General features: G+C 51.8%; 1 protein-coding gene across 1 annotated transcript in view; it reads right to left on the reverse strand.

Moving 5' to 3' along the window:
* LOC137767214 (uncharacterized) overlaps positions 1-17,800 on the reverse strand; it is a 95,418-nt gene that overhangs the window by 38,019 nt on the left and 39,599 nt on the right. The gene's annotated exons all lie outside the window — the stretch shown is intronic.

A 17,800-nucleotide genomic window follows, 5' to 3' on the forward strand; every position in this document is an offset into this window, starting at 1 on the left:
ATCATTACAAAGGGGTAGCATGAAGAAGTATTTTGGGGGTGATAGAACTGTTTTGTATTCTGATTGCAGTGACGGTTATGCAAATCTATATGTGTGTTAAATTCATATAAATATATCAAAAATTTGTTTTATTGTGTACTAATTTTTAAATAAGATTCTAAAAAATTATTATAAATATACTCCAAATACTCAAAAGGAAAATAGGATCATGATAAAAAGAAAATTGGAAGATACAAAAAAGAAACAAACTTCCAGAGACAAAAAAATGCAAGTGAAAAATAAACTGAATGAGAGTAACACAGATTAAACACTGCAGAAAAAATGGCCAGTAACCTTAAAGACATAACAACAGAAATTATCTAAAGCGAAGCACAGAGAGATAAAACATTGTGAAATAACATCGAGTGGTCCAACATGTATGTAATTGGAGCCCCAGACAGAGGGAAGAAAAAATATTTCAAGAAATAATGGCTGAAATTTTTCCAAATTTGATGAAAAATAAACTCACAGATCCAAGCTCAATAAACAGGATAAATATAAAGAAAACCACAGCAAGGCAGAACATAATCAAATTGTTGAGAAGAGGTGAGTAAAGTCTTAAAAGCCGTCAGAGAAAAAGACACATAATCACATAATGTACAGAGGAACAAAAATTAAAATGACAGCAGACAATGGAATTATATATTTAAATACTGGGGCGGGGGGGGAGGGGGGGCGTTGTCAACCTAGAATTCTATGTTCAGTGAAATATCTTTCAAAAATGAAGGCAGGGACTTCCCTGGCAGTCCAGTGGTTAAGACTTCACCTTCCAGTGCAGGGGGTGTGGGTTTGATCCCTGGTCAGGGAGCTAAGATCCCACATGCCTCGCGGCCACGAAACCAAAAACATAAAAACAGAAGCAATATTGTAACAAATTTAATAAAGATCTTAAAAATGGTCCACATCAAAAATCTTTCTAAAAAAAATGAAGGCAAAATAAACACATGCAAATTTCAGACATGCAAAACCTGAGGTAATTCATTATGCATTACCAGCAGATCTGCACTACAAGAAATGTTAAAGGAAATTCTTCATACAGAAACAAAAATGAGAGGGTAACATCAGTGAAAATGAGAGAATAAGGATGTCTGAAAGCCCCTCCTCCACAAAGGCAATGAGGACCCTGGCAGAAATTGTCAGAATCAAACTGTTTAGAACTCCGGAAATCAACCAAAGGCTACCAGCAATCTAGGGAGCATTTATTCCAAAAATAGATGAATGTTGGTAATGACAGTGTACATTGTCATATTTTAACTTATCCTATTCCCATATTCCTCTCCCCAGCTCTTTTTCATATCTAAATATCTCATAGTAAAATAATAATTTAAAAAACAAATTATTTGCATATTCTTTGTTATTTCTCCAAGTCTAAACTCCCTGTTTAACTGACAGGAAGGCAGCTTTCTCCCAGATCCATACTTCCCACCATGTGTCTAGGGGTCTTTCGCAATTGGCCCTATCCATGTACTCCCCACTCCCCCGCTGGACCCCCCCCCCTCCCAGGCCACACTTTCCTTCCTGATGCTGCCCCCCATCCAGCATCTCAGACTTCCTGGAGCCTTTGTCCTAGTTGTCACAACCATCATGGCACTCCTCTGCCATGGCCCAGGGCGCCACTCACCAAGTTCTCTGCCCTGCCTGGCCCTGACTAAGGACTTCCTGCTTGTGGACACAATCACCAAGAGCCCCTTACAGACTAGTCGGACACCTGGCAGGAAGGGCAGGCCAGCGTCTGTTGGAGGGCACTGCCCTCTGTCCCTCTGAGAGGTGAGGAAGACGATGCCTCAGATCCCACAGTCAAAGCAACTCTACCAGCCCCCAGCACCAGAGCAGAAGCCATTCCCATTCTCTCCTGGAGGGTCACTATCTTAGTCAGCTCAGGCTGCTGAACAAAATACCAGAGACTAGGCGGCTTAAACAACAGAAATGTATCCCTTACAGTACTGGAGGCTGGAAGTCCAGGATCAAGGTTCCAGTGTGGTCGGTGTCTGGTGAGAGCCCTCTTCCTGGCTTGCACATGGCCACCTTCACACTGTGTCCTCACATGACAGAGAGAGAGGTCATCTCTCTTGTGTCTTTTCTTACAAGGGCACTAATCCCATTCCTGAGGGCTCCACCCTCATGCCCTGCAAGATATCCAAAGATATCTCCAAATACCATCACACTGGGGGTTAGGGATGCAACATACGAATTTGGGGGGGAACACAATGCAGTCCAAAGCAGTCACTGTGACTGTGTCACTACCGTGCAGGAGCCATTGTGCCTCTCCTTCCCCACACCAAGCAGCTCCAACCATTGGGGATAGTTGAGTTCTTCCACCCAGCTGGGCTGGCTTGTGCAGACAACCTCCTTATTTTAACTCAGACAGGCCCACACACCCCTTCTTTGTTAAAGGGGTTCAGTGCCCCCCCCCCGAGTCTCATAGCACGTGAGGTGTGCAGAAAGTGGGGAGCTGGCAAAGCTGTGTGCCAACAGCTTCCCTACTGAGCAAGCCTGTTGGAGTCATGGGAGCAGGATGAAGACGAGAGGCGATGAAATCCCAGGGCAGTGAAAAGGCTTGATTGACACACATGGGTTTGCTGGGCGTCTGTCACCGCATTTGTTCGTTTCTCCAGCACACAGATTTTTTTATTTTTTGATTTTTTGATTTTTTGGCCACGTGGCATGAGGGATCTTAGCTCCCCGACCAGGGATCGAAACCGCGCCCCCTGCAGTGGAAGTGCAGAGTCTTAACCACTGGACCATCAGGGAAGTCCCTCTCCAGCACTCAGTTCTTGAGCACTTACTCCGGTACTGGGCAGGCTGCTGTGGGCAACAAGAGAGACAGAAGGACCCCTTCCTACCTCCAAGACCTTTTGGTCCTCCATCGGATACCATCCTGTGTTCTGGATACCCTGGCATGCACCAAGACTTGCCGGCACAAGGCTTGGGGGTGGCTTCTCAGTGGAATGATGGGCCCAGGGTCCCCCTGCCTCACACATCACCTCTGGATGCCAAATGGCAATGATCTCATGACTGGTGTAAACAATGACAGTGACAGCAACATTCAGGGGCCCTCGGGGCCAGCACTGTGTACACACTTCACATGCAACTTCACCTCTAGCCTTGGGCCAACCCTATAAGGTACAATTATCACTCCATTCTTCAGATCAGGAAACTGAGCCTCAGCGACGGGCTGTAACTTGTCCTATGGTGGCTAGGTTGAGGCCTGACCTTGGCCTCTGAAGCTGTCCCAATCCCAGGGCCTGGGGACCACATGAAACACACATGCTCTGCCCATGTCATTTCCCATTTTCCCATCAGGAATCTTTGTTCCCCTGTGACCGCAGGCTGGATAATTTTCATGGGAGTTCAGGGTCAAAGGTGGGTCTGCAGAGCTGTGTTTACATCTTGCCTTGTCCTTGTACAGCTTACAAAAACAAGACATTTTTACGCTGTGACCTGCCACTTTCCCACGTCTTGACCAAGTGTGCTTTCCGCATCAAGTTGTTTACTTTCAAAACATTTCTGTTTCTCTAGGTTCGCTAGTGTAAATGCCGTCCCAAGGCTGCCAGGCTTCCAGGGAGACGCAGGCTGCAGGCCACAGCTGCTCTCCTAAGCCTCCTAAGCCTCCCACTCCTCGGGTCACACCTGGTGGAGGCTGAGGCCACAGCAGCCAGCCCAGAGCAGTGATGCCGTCAGGGCCGCCAGGATGCCCAAAACTCTCATGAAGGTGTCTATGAAGGTCCCATAATGGCCGTGCTGGGTGTGGTCTGAGGCCACCCCAGAATGACCCCCTGACCCCTACCACCTTCCCCAGTGCGGGTGGTCCAGTCCCCCACTGAGGCCATTGTGGCCAAGTGGCCCACAGTGAATAGATTCAGAGCAACAGGAAGGAGAGCCCACACCTGCCCCCTCCAGGCTTTGAGACAGAGCCAAGTCCAGGGGAGGGGCTGTCCGGGTCTCCAAACTCCACGCCCCAGGTGACAAGCCCTCCGGAGGAGGCAGCCTGGAAAGGCTGCAGGGAGCACGTGCTAGGAGACCTCAGCAAGCCATGCGGTCTCTGAAGCTCCATGTCCTCACCTGAGAACTTAGGACAGTACTAACCCGACACCCCTCACAGCACTGCCAAAATGATCAATGCCTGTTAAATGCTAGTCCTGGTCACCACTAAGGTTAGAAACATGCATGTTGTACAGGGCTCACCAACCCCTGCACCAACCGCTGAATTAATGTAGCTAAATAGTACTTGATGGTCATTAAGAGTCTTCGAATCCAGCTGGAATGACGCAGGAATACCCCACGCTCTGTGTGGCAGATGTGCCCAGAGACAGTGCTCACCAAGCCATGGGGGATGCCCATACCCCTCCCGATCTGGGTCTCCATGGCTTCAAGCTGATCTCAGATCACAGACACATGATTAAAGGGCATCAGTCTGAGCTTGGGGTGAGGACACGAAGCCCGGTGGTGGCTGCCGGGATCAGAGCTTCCCCCGCACTGAGTGTTCTTTATCACATTTCACCTCCCAAGGGCACTGAGGGTGGGCACCACTGTAAAGTCCAACAGGTGGATGGGGAAACTGAGGCAGCCTCTGTGGCATCCCTTGAGGTAGTCAGAGACCCCACAGGATGTGGCCCAAGGAAGGTGAGGAAGCTCGCCCTGTACCAGAGGCAACGTAGATGCCAAAACGCTCACCAGCTTCAAAGCCTCGACTCAGAAGTCAGGTGCTCGGAGCAGAGGCCGCACCTGTGGGAGCGCTGGAGGTGCCTTGCCCAGGGCGCTGGGGTCAGCACCAAGGGGCTGCACAATCTCCTCCCCTACACCCTCCTTCCTCCACCGCACCCCCCAGCCAGCCTCACCCCAACAGGTAAGTCAGAGAGCAAAGGCACAGGGATTTCATAGAGGCAACACATCCATGACGCCAGTGAGAGGTGGCCATCAGCAGGAGAACAGTTTGCTTCCTACATGGTCACCTGGAAAAATTAGGAGGAAGAAGCCAAGGCAGGACCAAACACTGCCCCCACCAGGACCCTGGTGGTCCAAGGCATTAAGGAGGGTGGCCCTGAGGACAAGGAGTGCCAGGTGCCCACCGAGGTGAGCTGTCCTTGGGCAAGTTGGCAACTGATGGGGAACAAGACAAAAAGTGAGACTGGCCAGGAGCCAGGATTTCCTTCTGGCTCGAGCCCACAGGCCTGCCAGAACTTGCGGGTCTGACTCAGGGGGTCACAACCTCCAGAGTCACAGTGTCACCACATCACAGCATTACTAAGTCACAACCTTACCACTGGTGCCTCTCGAGAGTTTTCTGGCTCCAGGTAATGGCAGCTGAGACAATATTTTCAGCAAAGCCACGCACGCCCAGTGACTCTCCAGAATCCCCGCCGCCCACTTAAACATCTCCAGACCCGTGAGGCCGGCGTGTGCTTTAGCAGCTGCAGATGCCCTGCTTGCTGTCAGCGTGAAAGCTTTATGTGACTCCCTTGGGGCTTCAACTCTAAACAGTGCCCAGAAATTTTTATAGATTTATTTTTAGAGTCAACCCTGGAAGGAGTTCCTCATCAACAGCTTAGTAAGCACAGCCAGGTCCAGGAGCACAGTGACCTAGAAAGCCTCCAATCCCTCTGCCTTCCTCCACCGTCCCACTGGGCAGGACATGTGTTTCCCAACTCACGGACCTCTGCTCACAGGGGTCACTTCCTCTCAAACAAGACAGCCAACAACACCTGGCCTTTGCCCCCAAGGAGGCCTTTGGAGCCAACTCCTTTGCATAAACCCCAAATACTCTCACCCACCAGCAGGCTTCCGGCAGAAGCAGCGGCCTGAGAGTGAGTGCTGTGTACTTTATAATGCCAACACCACCTACTCCATGGCCCTCAAGGCCCGAGGAAGCAGGTTCTCTGTCTGAGTTTCCAGGTGCCCTGGGGGTCAGGGAGCACAAGGAGGGTGGCTCTTGGTGTCAGGCCTGTGTTACAGTTTTGCCTCCTCATCTCCCTCTGTGACCATGGCCAAGTTACTTACCCTCTCTGAGCCTCAGCACCCTCTCAAAATGGGAGGATAGCACCCACCCTTCCAGCAAGCTCAGCCCAGCCTCCAGAAGCTTAGAGACATGGCTTGGCCACACCCTGTCCTGGGCCAGGCTCAGCAGGCCTACAGTAAAGGTTGGTTCCTCACTCCTCAGCACCTTGCCTCAGCACCAGAAAAATGTTGGAGAAAACGGTGCTCATCTTAACAGCCTCGGGAACCCCCCCTTCGCTAACACTCATGCCCTGCGAGGCCAGAATCTGCCAGAATGGAGGCTCCAGACAGGGGAGATCAAAGTGCCTGGGAAAACTCTGTCCTCCAGGACCCCTGCCCAGATCGTGTAGAACAAGCAGAGGCCCCGAGTGTGGACTTGGGTCTGTAGGGGCTGGGCCTCACGGAGCAGCAATCTTCTCGGAAAATCCACAAGGCCCCCGGGCCCCTCCCGGCTCTGAGTCCAGAGCACAGCAGCCCTTGGGACATTCAGGGGAAGATGAGTCCTGGGGTCAAAATGCTCGCTGCTGGGAGCCAAAGGAATGAGATGGGCTTTTCTGGGAGAAAAGGACAATCCTAACGGCAGCATTTTTCCAGGACATCCAGGCAGCTTGCAGACCTGGGCCCGGGGCAGGGCCTCTCTGGGCTCTTGCCAGGCTCACTCACTCCACAAAGGTTGATTTTGTCCCAACACCGGGGACTCAGCTGTGAAAAACACCAATGAGACCCCTACCCTCTGGAGCTTAGAGACAGACACAAATCAAACAGACCACCAAATGAGATACTTACAGCTGTGATAAGTGTCCCGAAGGAAACAGAGAGGATGTGCTAAGGAAGAAAATAGCAGAACAGCCTCTCTCGGGGAAGACCTCCCTGGAAAGATGGGGAGCCAGGACCCGCCTGGCTGAGGGCAGGGCCAGAGCTCTTCCAACCACAGAAGCGTGGGTGTGCCAAGGCTCAAGGTGGGATCACAGCTAAGACTGAGCGAGCTCTTACCTACACCAGGCACCGGCCCCCGGCTTCACAGGTGGTGTATTTCTCTCCAAAACCCGAAGCTACTACATTAACACTTCACAGATGGGGAAACTGAGGCACAGACCAGTTAAGTGACTTGCCCAAGATCATGCAACTGGAAGTGGTAGAGCATGGATTTGAATCTGAGTGAGCTGGCTCCACGGGCGGTGCCCACACCTGGTCCCTGTCCAGGGGCACCCTCGGCCCAGGAATGGCTCTGCCGGCCCTTTAGCTCAGCACTGAGGCCAACCGGGCAGCTCAGAGCAGAGCCTGAGCTCTGGAGTCTGAAGACAGAGTTCAACTACTCCTGAAAATTGCTCCTGAGCTCAGGGCACCAAGTGGGGACAAGATCGGACCTTGTACGCTGGCTGCAGAGCCGAGCGGCCGTGTGGCTGGGACGGGGCTGAATCTCTCTTGGGCAGGCAGGACGGCTCCCAGCCGCTCAGGTTCACTCCCAGCTCAAACTCTTCCTGGCTGTGTGTCCCAGGGCAGGGTACTTAACCTCTCTGTGTCTCAGTTCCCTCATCTGTAAAATGGGGATGATCAATGAAGATCAATTGAGAAATAGCTATAGAATTGCTCTACAAAGGGACATTTTCCCCAAATGTCGCCAATGTGTGCTAAGAAATGTTTATGCGTGCCCTTTGTCATTGGCAGGGAAAGGCAAACCGTGGGCTTTTCTAGGGCCCAGAGGACATTCGTGCCACCCGGGTCCCCCTTGGGCATGCACTGCCACCTGTCAGTGGCTGGGACACACGCGGCACATTCATAACAGTCCACGCCAGAGACACGGAGAAGAGCTGGATGCTAGCCAGGCACGGGGCTTCGTGGGGTGACCTGGGGACCTGACCCAGTCCTGCTTCTGCAGGGGAGCCACTTCCCCACCCCAGAGCCAGGCTGGGTCTACCTCTGTCCCCGCCACACGCACACACACGCACACACAGCCTCAGGGGTTGGCTAGGGCAGCGCCAGGGCCACAAGGCAACCACCCAGAACCAGGCCTTGGTAGGCTGCCCTGGACTTCAAAGCTCCTGAGAGCCAGGGTGAGGAGGAGGTCCCAGTCCCAGATAAAGACAGGGATCACCCGCGTGGAAACCACCAGCCTCAGCCAGGGAAGAGGCCGGGCCCAGGGCACAGCTGGCTCTGGGTTCCTGGGCCCGTCAGCCTGCATCCAGCATGGTGCTAAAACAGCTGTCAGCAGCGGTGGCCGGGACAGGCTGCATCCTGACAGCTCCCTCCCCCAGCTCCTCCTGCTCTGGAATTATCTGCCTCCAGGTGGGTGAGGTCCTCACCCCCAGCCTGGCTTTGCCTGCCTCTGGGCCCTGAGGATGGCCCCTCTCCTACCCTCCTCCTGACCTTGAGCATCCCCCAGAAATGCCTAGAAAGCCAATCCGGGCTCCCTACTGGTAATGCTCGTGTGCAGGACAAATGTGTCTTGCTTGCCCTGTCTGTCCTGACTCCGGGGTGCGGACAGGCTGCTCACAGGCGCTCAGGACAGAAGAGAGGGGAACGCCCCTGCCGCTGCTGCTTCAAGCCAAGAAAATACTTCCTTGTGTCTCTCTGGGCAGGTCCTGCAGAGCCCAGGAATGAGAAGCATGCTAGCTGGTCCCCAGCACCCCTGCAAAGCGATCAGAGGAAATTCAATCCACAGTCTGTGGGATGCTTACTGCCCCCGTTCTGGAAATTCCTCCTCCTGGGTTTGCAGGGCGTTGCATCCTCCTTCACCTCCCTCCCCTCCAGCTGCTCCTTCCCAGCCTCTTTTGCAGCCTCTCCTGCACCTGCCCCTTAAATGTTGCGGTTTCCTCATGGTCCACCCTCGACCCTCTACAGAGTGCGCCCTCTCCCTGGGCCGTCTTCACCACCCAGCTTCAGGAACCCCCATCTGTCTCTCCAGCCCCCTCTGGGCTGCGGACCCCATTCACTCCTCAGCTGCCGGCTCCGCTCTGGACTTGGCTCTGGCAATGGCTGGTGGGACCTCCTCTGAAAGACTCGGGAACCACGGACCTACAGACGCCCACTCCCAACGCCCACAGAGATTTCTCCGTCTGAGTCCTTGACCTCCACCCCCAAAAGCAGGCCAGAAAGGGAGGCCTGAGCCTCAAGAAAGGCTGAGAGCCCCACCCCCGAGGTCCTCACCCTCGCCAGGCCACCCACTGTCCCCCTGTTGGTGCCACGGTGGCCTTGGAACCTTCTATTGGTCCTCACCGGGAGCTGTCATTATGCAGCGGTAAATTCCCAGATCGACAGACTCTCGTCCAAGCGCCCACCTGCACACACCCAGGCCTGAGCCACAGACTGCATAAGCCACGAGGGATTTCTGACTCCCTGCTCCCCACTGTGGCGAGGCCTGAAACTCTAGGTGCGCGTCCAGTCTGGGGTCCCGCTGGTGCCCCCCAGCCTCTGGGACAGATGGGACAATCTCCTCTATCCTCACATCTCTCCCTCTCCACCGTCGTGGCTGCCAGATTCACCTTCTAAGGATCCCACGCTATGAGCACCGGGTCACTGCTTCTGCATTTACCTCCCTCAAATTCTTTCTGGAATCAACTGATGCCTAAATAACTAAATTTTAAAATGTATTAAGATTACATTTGTCATGTGAATAAGATTACTCAGGCCACTGACCCAGCTATTTACAGGCAAAGATTCTGTTTTTACACATCTATCTATCCACATATTTTTATAGGAATATAGGAATATTTGTAGCTGTCTAGATAGCTTGCTGGATGGATGGATAGGTGGGTCAATAGGTAGACAGATCTAACTTAACCCACTAGATGTGTTCTGAGAAAGTCATCAGTCAAATGTTTTTCTAAATTGAGCCACATTTTAAATTCATCTCGAAAGAAAGACTCTTGTAAAGCAAGCACACACACTTTAATTTAATGGCTATTTACACTGAGGTTTTCTGATACTGGACACATCTAGGAATGGATTTCAGTTCCCCTGTCTCCAGCCTGTGTGCCTTCATCTATCAGACCGGCCTTCTTTAACACTGTGCCCTTTGCTGTCCCAACTGAGGTTAAGACAAAATTCGAAGACCAGCTCTTTGGATGAAATTAGTTTTCCACCAGACTCACACCTCCATCAGCTGCTTTGACCTCCCCTCCCCTCCCTACCCTCTCAGGAACCTCACACCATCCTCCACCCCAGTGACTAAAGGCACCGACCTAGCAGCTCAGAGCCTGTCTTCCCCAGGTGGGCAGAGCCACCTCAAAGTTTATACTTTCCACGAGATGGTCATAAGGTCTAATTTTATAATGATGACAACACCTTCCTGCATGCAGGTCTTCTATACAGCAAATACTGTCATATTTGTTACCTCAGGGACTCCTTGCAACTCCCTCCCCGAGATGGGTCTCCATTTTACAGGTGAGAAAACAGACTGAACAAGGGGGAGACATTTACCCTCAGTCAGGTGACAGGTAATCGTTGAACCGGGCTGCGGTCTGGATCTGGCCCTAAAGCCAATGCACGGGCGGACACCCATCCCCTCACATTTCCCGGACAGCCCAAATCTTCGTACTTTGTGGCTAGAGACAGTCCTTTAGCAGGGTCCAGCCCAAGTGAGTCTCCAGGTCAGGCAACAAGGACTTCAGTGCCCTTATCTGGCAGCAATATTCTCAGTGCCACCTCGACCAGGATGTGTCCAGGGGAGCTGGGGCCTCAGAGGATCCAGAGCGGACTGGAGCAGTGAGCTGCAATAGTCTCACACACACACGCACACACACACACACACACTTCAAGGAGAGGCACAAACATGCCAACGAGGAAGAACCAGCTCTGCCATTTTCATGCTGTTTGACCTTGAGCAAATCACTCAACCTCTCTGAGTCTCAGTTTCTACATTTATAAAAACAGAAAAGAATACCAACTTAAGGTTTTATGAGTATTAAATGAGAATTCATGAGAAAGAATTCTGCAAATGACTAAAGTTCATGTAAATAAAAGGGAGTTGTCATTATCACCATTATTACATATTTATTATTTCAGAATTGTTAATATGATTTTCATTACCATTAGGACACCAGCGTATCTTCCTCAACCAGGTCAGGAAGACCAGGAGATTGTTAAGATGCAGCTGAACAAGCCAAGCCAAGATGAATCGTAGGTAGGCGTGACCAGGAGCAGGTCAACGGACCTAAGAGATGACTACAGCTGCCTTCCCGATTTGACCTGAGGCCCGGGGTGCCTGTCCTGGGCAAGGGTCACTGACGCCTGAGGTTCTCCTCCCTGGGGCCCAGTCATGCCAAGGGTGCTCCTTCTCCTCCCGCAAGGCCGCCCTGGGGGCTAGGAGTCCATCTCGGTAGCGGTCTTAGTCCCAGGCCGGGTGTCCTCAGCTCCCCTGCCAGCTCACTCCTTCTAGGCCCATGGCTGCCCACCCTCATCCAGTTCCCCTTCTGGGTCAGGCGGCTGCTGGGCCTGGGGTCGGGACTGCCAGGAGCTCAAGACTCCCAGCACCACACCCATCATTCAGACAGCTGCGGTTAGTCCTCCAAGCCCAAGCCCTGGGGTTTGGACGGCGCTGGCCAGCTGAGGCCACATCCAGTCTCAGTTGACCCTCAGAGGTAGGTAAAGCGCTGCCCCCCAAAGCCCCACGCCTCAGTGCAGCCTCCTGCAGGCTCCCCTGCGTGGGCACCCTCCGACCACGCAGGTGTGTTTAGAGGTACAGGAGGGAGGCCCTCCCAGCACCCTGGACCACAGGGTACTCTTCCTCTGGGCTTCAAACCATATGCCAGCCCCTAAAGCTCCTTGGGGCAGCCAGAGACCAGCTGAGGCAAAGGAGGCTCCAGGCCTCACGCAGGGTGAGACTCGGAGTCACAAATGTCCCCCGGAGCAGGAGTCCCCATTTGCCCCACTGTGTCCCCAGCAAGTGGTCTCAGGTTCCCTGCAGCCTGGAGAAACCAGGTCAGCCGCAGGCCCACCCAACTCTTCCCCACTGCCGCCAACACTCCAGCCCCAGGAAGGAAAATCCTTTTCCCTATGCTCCTGAGCTCTGCTGAGACAGGCAAATTACCAAAGAATTGCTGAGGACAGTGGAAGGAAACCTAATCCCAGGGCTTAGTAAGAGAGCAGGCCTCGCATTCTATGAGTCTCCTCCCACCTAGCTCCTGGGGTCCCTGCCATTGTTCCAGGTCTTTCTTAACTCTTTCTTCCCTTTCTTTGCTAAACCAAGCAAAGATGCAAAGATTGGAGCCCTCCCTGAGCCAGTAGAGGGACTAACCTCCACAACATGGCAGTGCAGGCCACTGGGCACGCCTGGGGCCACGGCCACAAGCACTGCAAGCCCAGAGCACCGTGGGAATTGGGAGTCCCTGGGGGCAGTGCTCGGTGACTGACAGGGGTGGGCATGTAAAGCCCCGGCAGCCTCGCTCTTTGGGTGGGATATCTCAGGCTGAGTCTCCCAAAGACCCCCCAGCAGCAACTTCCTTCCCAGCTCAAGTCTCCACTCCTGTTGGTTTGGTCTGGGATGGTCTCCCAGATATGCAACCTTCCTCCAATCCTGGTCTCAGGATCTGCTTCTCGGAGGCAGGGGAGGAGGGGGAATGGGGGAGGACAAACCAGGACAGAGGGCGGAGGCTCAGAGGTTGGAAGAGGAAGGACTCACTCAAAGAAGTGTTGCTCTACAGTAGAGAGAGAAGGGCGGTGGGAAGGAATAAGGATCTCAGGGCACCTGCATGTCATTTAATTCTCACTCTGGTCCTCTGGGGTAGCTGTTATTATGCCCATTTCCCAGATGCAGAAACTGAGGCTCAGACATGCCCCAGGTCCCCAACCAGGAATAGGTGGAGCTGGGATTCAAACCTGGTCTCCTGGGATTAAGGCCAGGTCCCTGGCCCTGGACCACGGTGCTTCCAGGCAGGGGATGCAGAGCTAGAAGAAATAGCGTGTCCCCCAGAAGTGGAGCATGAAGGCAGTACAGTCCCATCAGGTCCATGACATTGATGAGAAGGTGGTTAACGGGCAGGACGGTCAGCGTTCTGTCCTGGCCCCTCCTCGGGACAGGCCCCCACGTGGCTCGTCGGCCCAGGAACACAGACAGCCCAGCCCCTTCCCTACACCGAACAGCCCCTTATCTCAAACTGCCCAGCGCTCAGCTTTCGCTTTAAAGCCCAGCTAATCAGAAGTATATTTTATTTTCTCAGGGGAGGCAGCTATGGGATAAAAGTCAGAAGTGTAAACTCTGGTGGTGGAACAATCATCGCATTGCTTTTCATTAATATTTTTACAGTGAAGTTTTTATGGCTTTCCAAAAACACACAGAAGAATAAGGCTCATCACTCTCATTATTGGTGATGACTGGGGTAGAGTTCAAAAGGCTAAGGCATTGCTGAAACAACCTCCAGTGAGGCGGGGCGGGGGTGGGGGAAGGCGGATGCTCACCACCAAGCACCGCATCCACTGCAGGGCCAGAGAAAGCATCTCTCCAAGAAAGGACCAGGGGAAGGAGAGAGGTCGGCACCTGGGACCTTCAAGTTCTTCCATGTGCACAATGAGTCGGGGGGGTGGGGTGTTGTGAATGAATGAATGAACGAACTGATTCCACAAAAACCTTCTGTTTGGCCAAGGAAATTAAAATAATTGAATTGAATTAAATTAAATTTAAAATAATTAAATTATTTAATTTAAAATAATTAAAATAATGCGGCCCATTAATAAGGTAGAATACAATAGAGCCATAAACTTAATGTTTGGGAGAATATTTAACAATAATGGGAAAGTGTCCCCTTCTATTATTAAGTGAAAAGCAAATGATAAAGCAGCGTGTAGATGGGACTTCCCTGGTGGTCCAGTGGTTAAGACTCCACGCTTCCACTGCAGGGGGCGTGGGTTCGATCCCTGGTGGGGGAACTAAGATCCCACATGCCTCGTGGTGCGGCAAAAAAAAAAAAAAGTGTGTAGCGTAGGATCCAAGCTTTATCTTCAAGATACAGCATGTACGTATATAAAATATGTGGAAATGCAATGTAAGGACATGCAAAATGGCAGGGTAATACACAGTTTGTAATTTCTTCTTTATCTTTCTCTGTATTTTCTAGTTTTCAATATGACTATGTGTTACTTCAGAAATCAGGGAGAGAAAAGGTTCTAGTAACAATAAGACCAAATATCATAAAGTAATTGACAGCTTGACTTCTTTGCATGAAACGCAGACCAGATTTATGGGAGCCCGTCTGGGCACGGGGGCTGGGGGGTGGCTCCTGAGATCCTTATGGATCCCGAGGAGGGAAAGGGAGAGGAGACCTGGGCAGACAGGGCATCATTCTCACATCCTGCTTCTACCAGGTAGTCCTGCTTTACTGGGCTCAGCATGGATTTTACTCCACTGATCAACGTGCCAAGAAATGGCACTTTGTATTTTTTAAAAGCAAATTAAACCTGACCTTATATTCCCGCCCTATGCTCCCACCCTTGGGGTGATGGCAAATTCACTCCGTCATTATATAAGGGCCCCTTCTCAGACTAGGTTGCTAAATTCAGCAAATAAAAATACAGGATGCCCAGATTAAATAAACAAACAAACAAAAAATTAGCATAAGTATATCCCATGAAATATTTGAGATATACTTATCTTAAAATATTATTCATTTTTTATCTGAAATGCAAATTTAACTGGGTGTCCTTTGTTTTTTCTGACAACCCTATCTCTGTCTCCTAAGGGTTCTGCAAAGGCCCAAGGACGGTACGTACAGCAGAATAGGTGGGGAGGCCCCAGGTCTCTGAGTTGCGGGTTCACCAGGGGCAGGGAGATTTCCTGTCCCCATACTAAATGGGGCAGGGCAGGGGAGGACATTTTTGCCAAGACTAAGCACCTGGTGACCAGGGGTAGTAGTTGGTCACCCCCCGCAAAGACTTGCCACCTCTCAGGACACTACGGGCATGGGGCCTAGGTGCCCACTGCTATCAGGACCCCATAAGCCATCCCTGTATGAGTCAGGGGTCTGGCAGGAGACCACTGGCCCATCAAAGAGACCATTTACAAAGCCATGGACCATGTGTAGAGAAACCAGTGCAGACCCAGGGCTACCGATGGTATGAGGGGAGGCAGTCCCTTCCAGAAGCTGGGCACAGAGACTGGGAAAGGGGCTGCTGAACAGACACTGAGACCCTCAGAGACCCCTGAGGGAGAGATCCAGGAATAAGCACCCAGCCTCTCCTCCCTCCCACATCTCCTGCTGGTGCTTCCCACCGGCCAAACCAACTGGAAGCCAGTGAGCCCATTGAGGCAGTCCCCGAGGGTCCCCTTTCAGGGGCCCAGAGCAGATGGGAAGGGCACAGAGGGCAAATGGAGGGCACGCAGCACAGTGCCCCTCAGCGGAAAGGACTCTCCCAGCCCCTCCTCTCACGGTCGCCACCCTTCATCCCGGGCCTCCCTCTGGGAGAACCCCCCCAGTCCCTTCAATGAGCTAAACAAAAGGCCAGGGACAGGCATGGTACTCAGGCAACAAGTGGCCCGAAGCAAGAGGACACAGCAGCCTGAGGCCCTCTAGAACAGGGGAGGGAAAATGCAAGAGCAGGAAGCACTGATTAATATCTCATCTGTCTTGATCACACCTGCTTTGTGTTGGACTCCCATCTAAATCCCGCTTCAAAACCGTTTTGCAGCTGAAAGAATAAAGAAGCAAAAACCAGGGCTATAAGCAAACCAGACAAACAAATGCACCAACTCAGAACAAAAACTCCAACCCCCGGAAACATACGTGTAAACTAAAGCACACTGACAACGTGTCTTTAGTATGGACATTAATCAGCCAGGCTGAGACAGACCCCACTCCACAGAGGATGACTCCCTGGTCTTCTGACCCAGGGGTTTATTTTCACAAGGCAATCAGCAAATTCTACTTTCCCTGGCCTCAATAATTGGTTCAGGAATGGGTACCCAAGCCAATCAAAATCAACGAGGCCTCTTCTTCCATAAGAAAGCAATTAGAAGAGTCTCAACCTTTCCCTCTAGACACGAATAAGGAAGGATGTAGCTCCAGGAGCTTTGGCACCCATTCTGTGCCTAGGAAGAAAGAATCTGCCTGAAAATATGCTAACATCGAGGAAGCAGAGCCAAGAAAGGAAGAGAGAGAAGCTAGGTCCTGGTTACATCATTTGAGACCTGGCTCAAACCATTCCTGACACAGTTGAGTTACAGGCACCAATAAAATCCCATGTTTTTCTGAAGGCAGTCTGGGTTAGGCTTTCTGATACAAGCTGGATTCCTAAACAGCATGCAGCATATTAAGAACCAGGAACACCATTCCTGCTTCTTTCAGGGCCATGTAAGGAGAAAACAGCCAGCTTCCTCCATCCAGTTGGAAATCAAAGTGTCAGCCTCTGCTAAAGGGAAAGGAATAGACAACCAGGAACCTGGACTCAGCACAGGCGCAGCAGGGCAGCCCGCTACTTTGCCAAAGGTGTCAAGTCTGCTCAGCCCCTTTTGGGACAGCACAGTGGTTACCAGCAGGGACCCAGGGCCAACTGGCTCTGCCTCCTGGGCTTGATGCCAGCTCTATCCCTAGCCAGCTGACCACCTTGGGCAACTTTCTTAACTGCTCTGGGCCTCAGCCTCTGCATCTGAGGATAAAAACAGTGTCAACAACATGGGCTGTTGTGAAGACTATGAGGTAATATCTATAAAGTCCTTAGGACAGTGCTTGGCACAGAACTGGCCTCACTGAGAGATTGTAGCTGCTACTGTTGTCGTTGTTGTTATTAATACATAAGCCCGCCCTGGATGAGTTTCACTCTGGAGGTTTGTCATCCTCCAGACTCTTCCTTACATGTGGAAGAATCCTGTGGCCTGTGCTGCATGCGCCCCCCCTCCCTGCAGACTCCACCCTGCCTGACCCTGAACCTGACCTGGTAGGCCACCCTGGGCCCCACCTGATGGTCCAGGCTCATGCAGACTCAGTGTCTGCAGCCCTTCCCCAAGCCTGGGCTGCGCAGATTTTCTGTTGCAAGTGACAGAAAATCCTCCACAAACTGGGTAATGGGGGAGGTGACTTTACTGTCAGGATTCAGGGCTTCTGAGAGGCCATCAGCGCACCCGCTCACACCTCCTCTCCCGGCCTTGCTCACCTCTACGTTGGTTATATCTTCTGGTACGTCGTTTTCAAATTAAAAACAACTTTTTTTAAAAGTCTAAAAGGTTTCTTTAATCACTATAAAAATTAGAGTTGGGCTCCCCTGGTGGTGCAGTGGTTGAGAATCCGCCTGCCAATGCAGGGGACACGGGTTCGAGCCCTGGTCTGGGAAGATCCCACATGCCGCAGAGCAGCTGGGCCCGTGAGCCACAACTGCTGAGCCTGCACATCTGGAGCCTGTGCTCCGCAACAAGAGAGGCCGCGACAGTGAGAGGCCCGCGCACCGTGATGAAGAGTGGCCCCCGCTTGCTGCAACTGGAGGAAGCCCTCGCACAGAGGCGAAGACCCAAAACAGCCAAAATTAAATTAATTAATTAATTAATTAAAAATTAGAGTTAATAAGGATAGGGGAAATATAATCATTCAGAATACAGAATACTGAATAGCTGAAATTATCCCCCAACAAGTGAATAATAATGAACATAACACATGGAAAAATTCATGGATTGTGGCTAATGTCATTCTTAGAGGAAAATTCAAACCATTTCTTTTTTCTATTTCTTGGCTGTGCTGCACGGCATGGGGGATATCTCAGTTCCCCAAACAGGGATCGATACCGCACCCCCTGCAGTGGAAGCGCGGTGTCTTAACCACTGGACCGCTAGGGAAGTCCCTTTTTTTTT

Source organism: Eschrichtius robustus, chromosome 7 (assembly GCF_028021215.1).
Source record: "Eschrichtius robustus isolate mEscRob2 chromosome 7, mEscRob2.pri, whole genome shotgun sequence".
Classification (NCBI taxonomy): Eukaryota; Metazoa; Chordata; class Mammalia; order Artiodactyla; family Eschrichtiidae; genus Eschrichtius; species Eschrichtius robustus.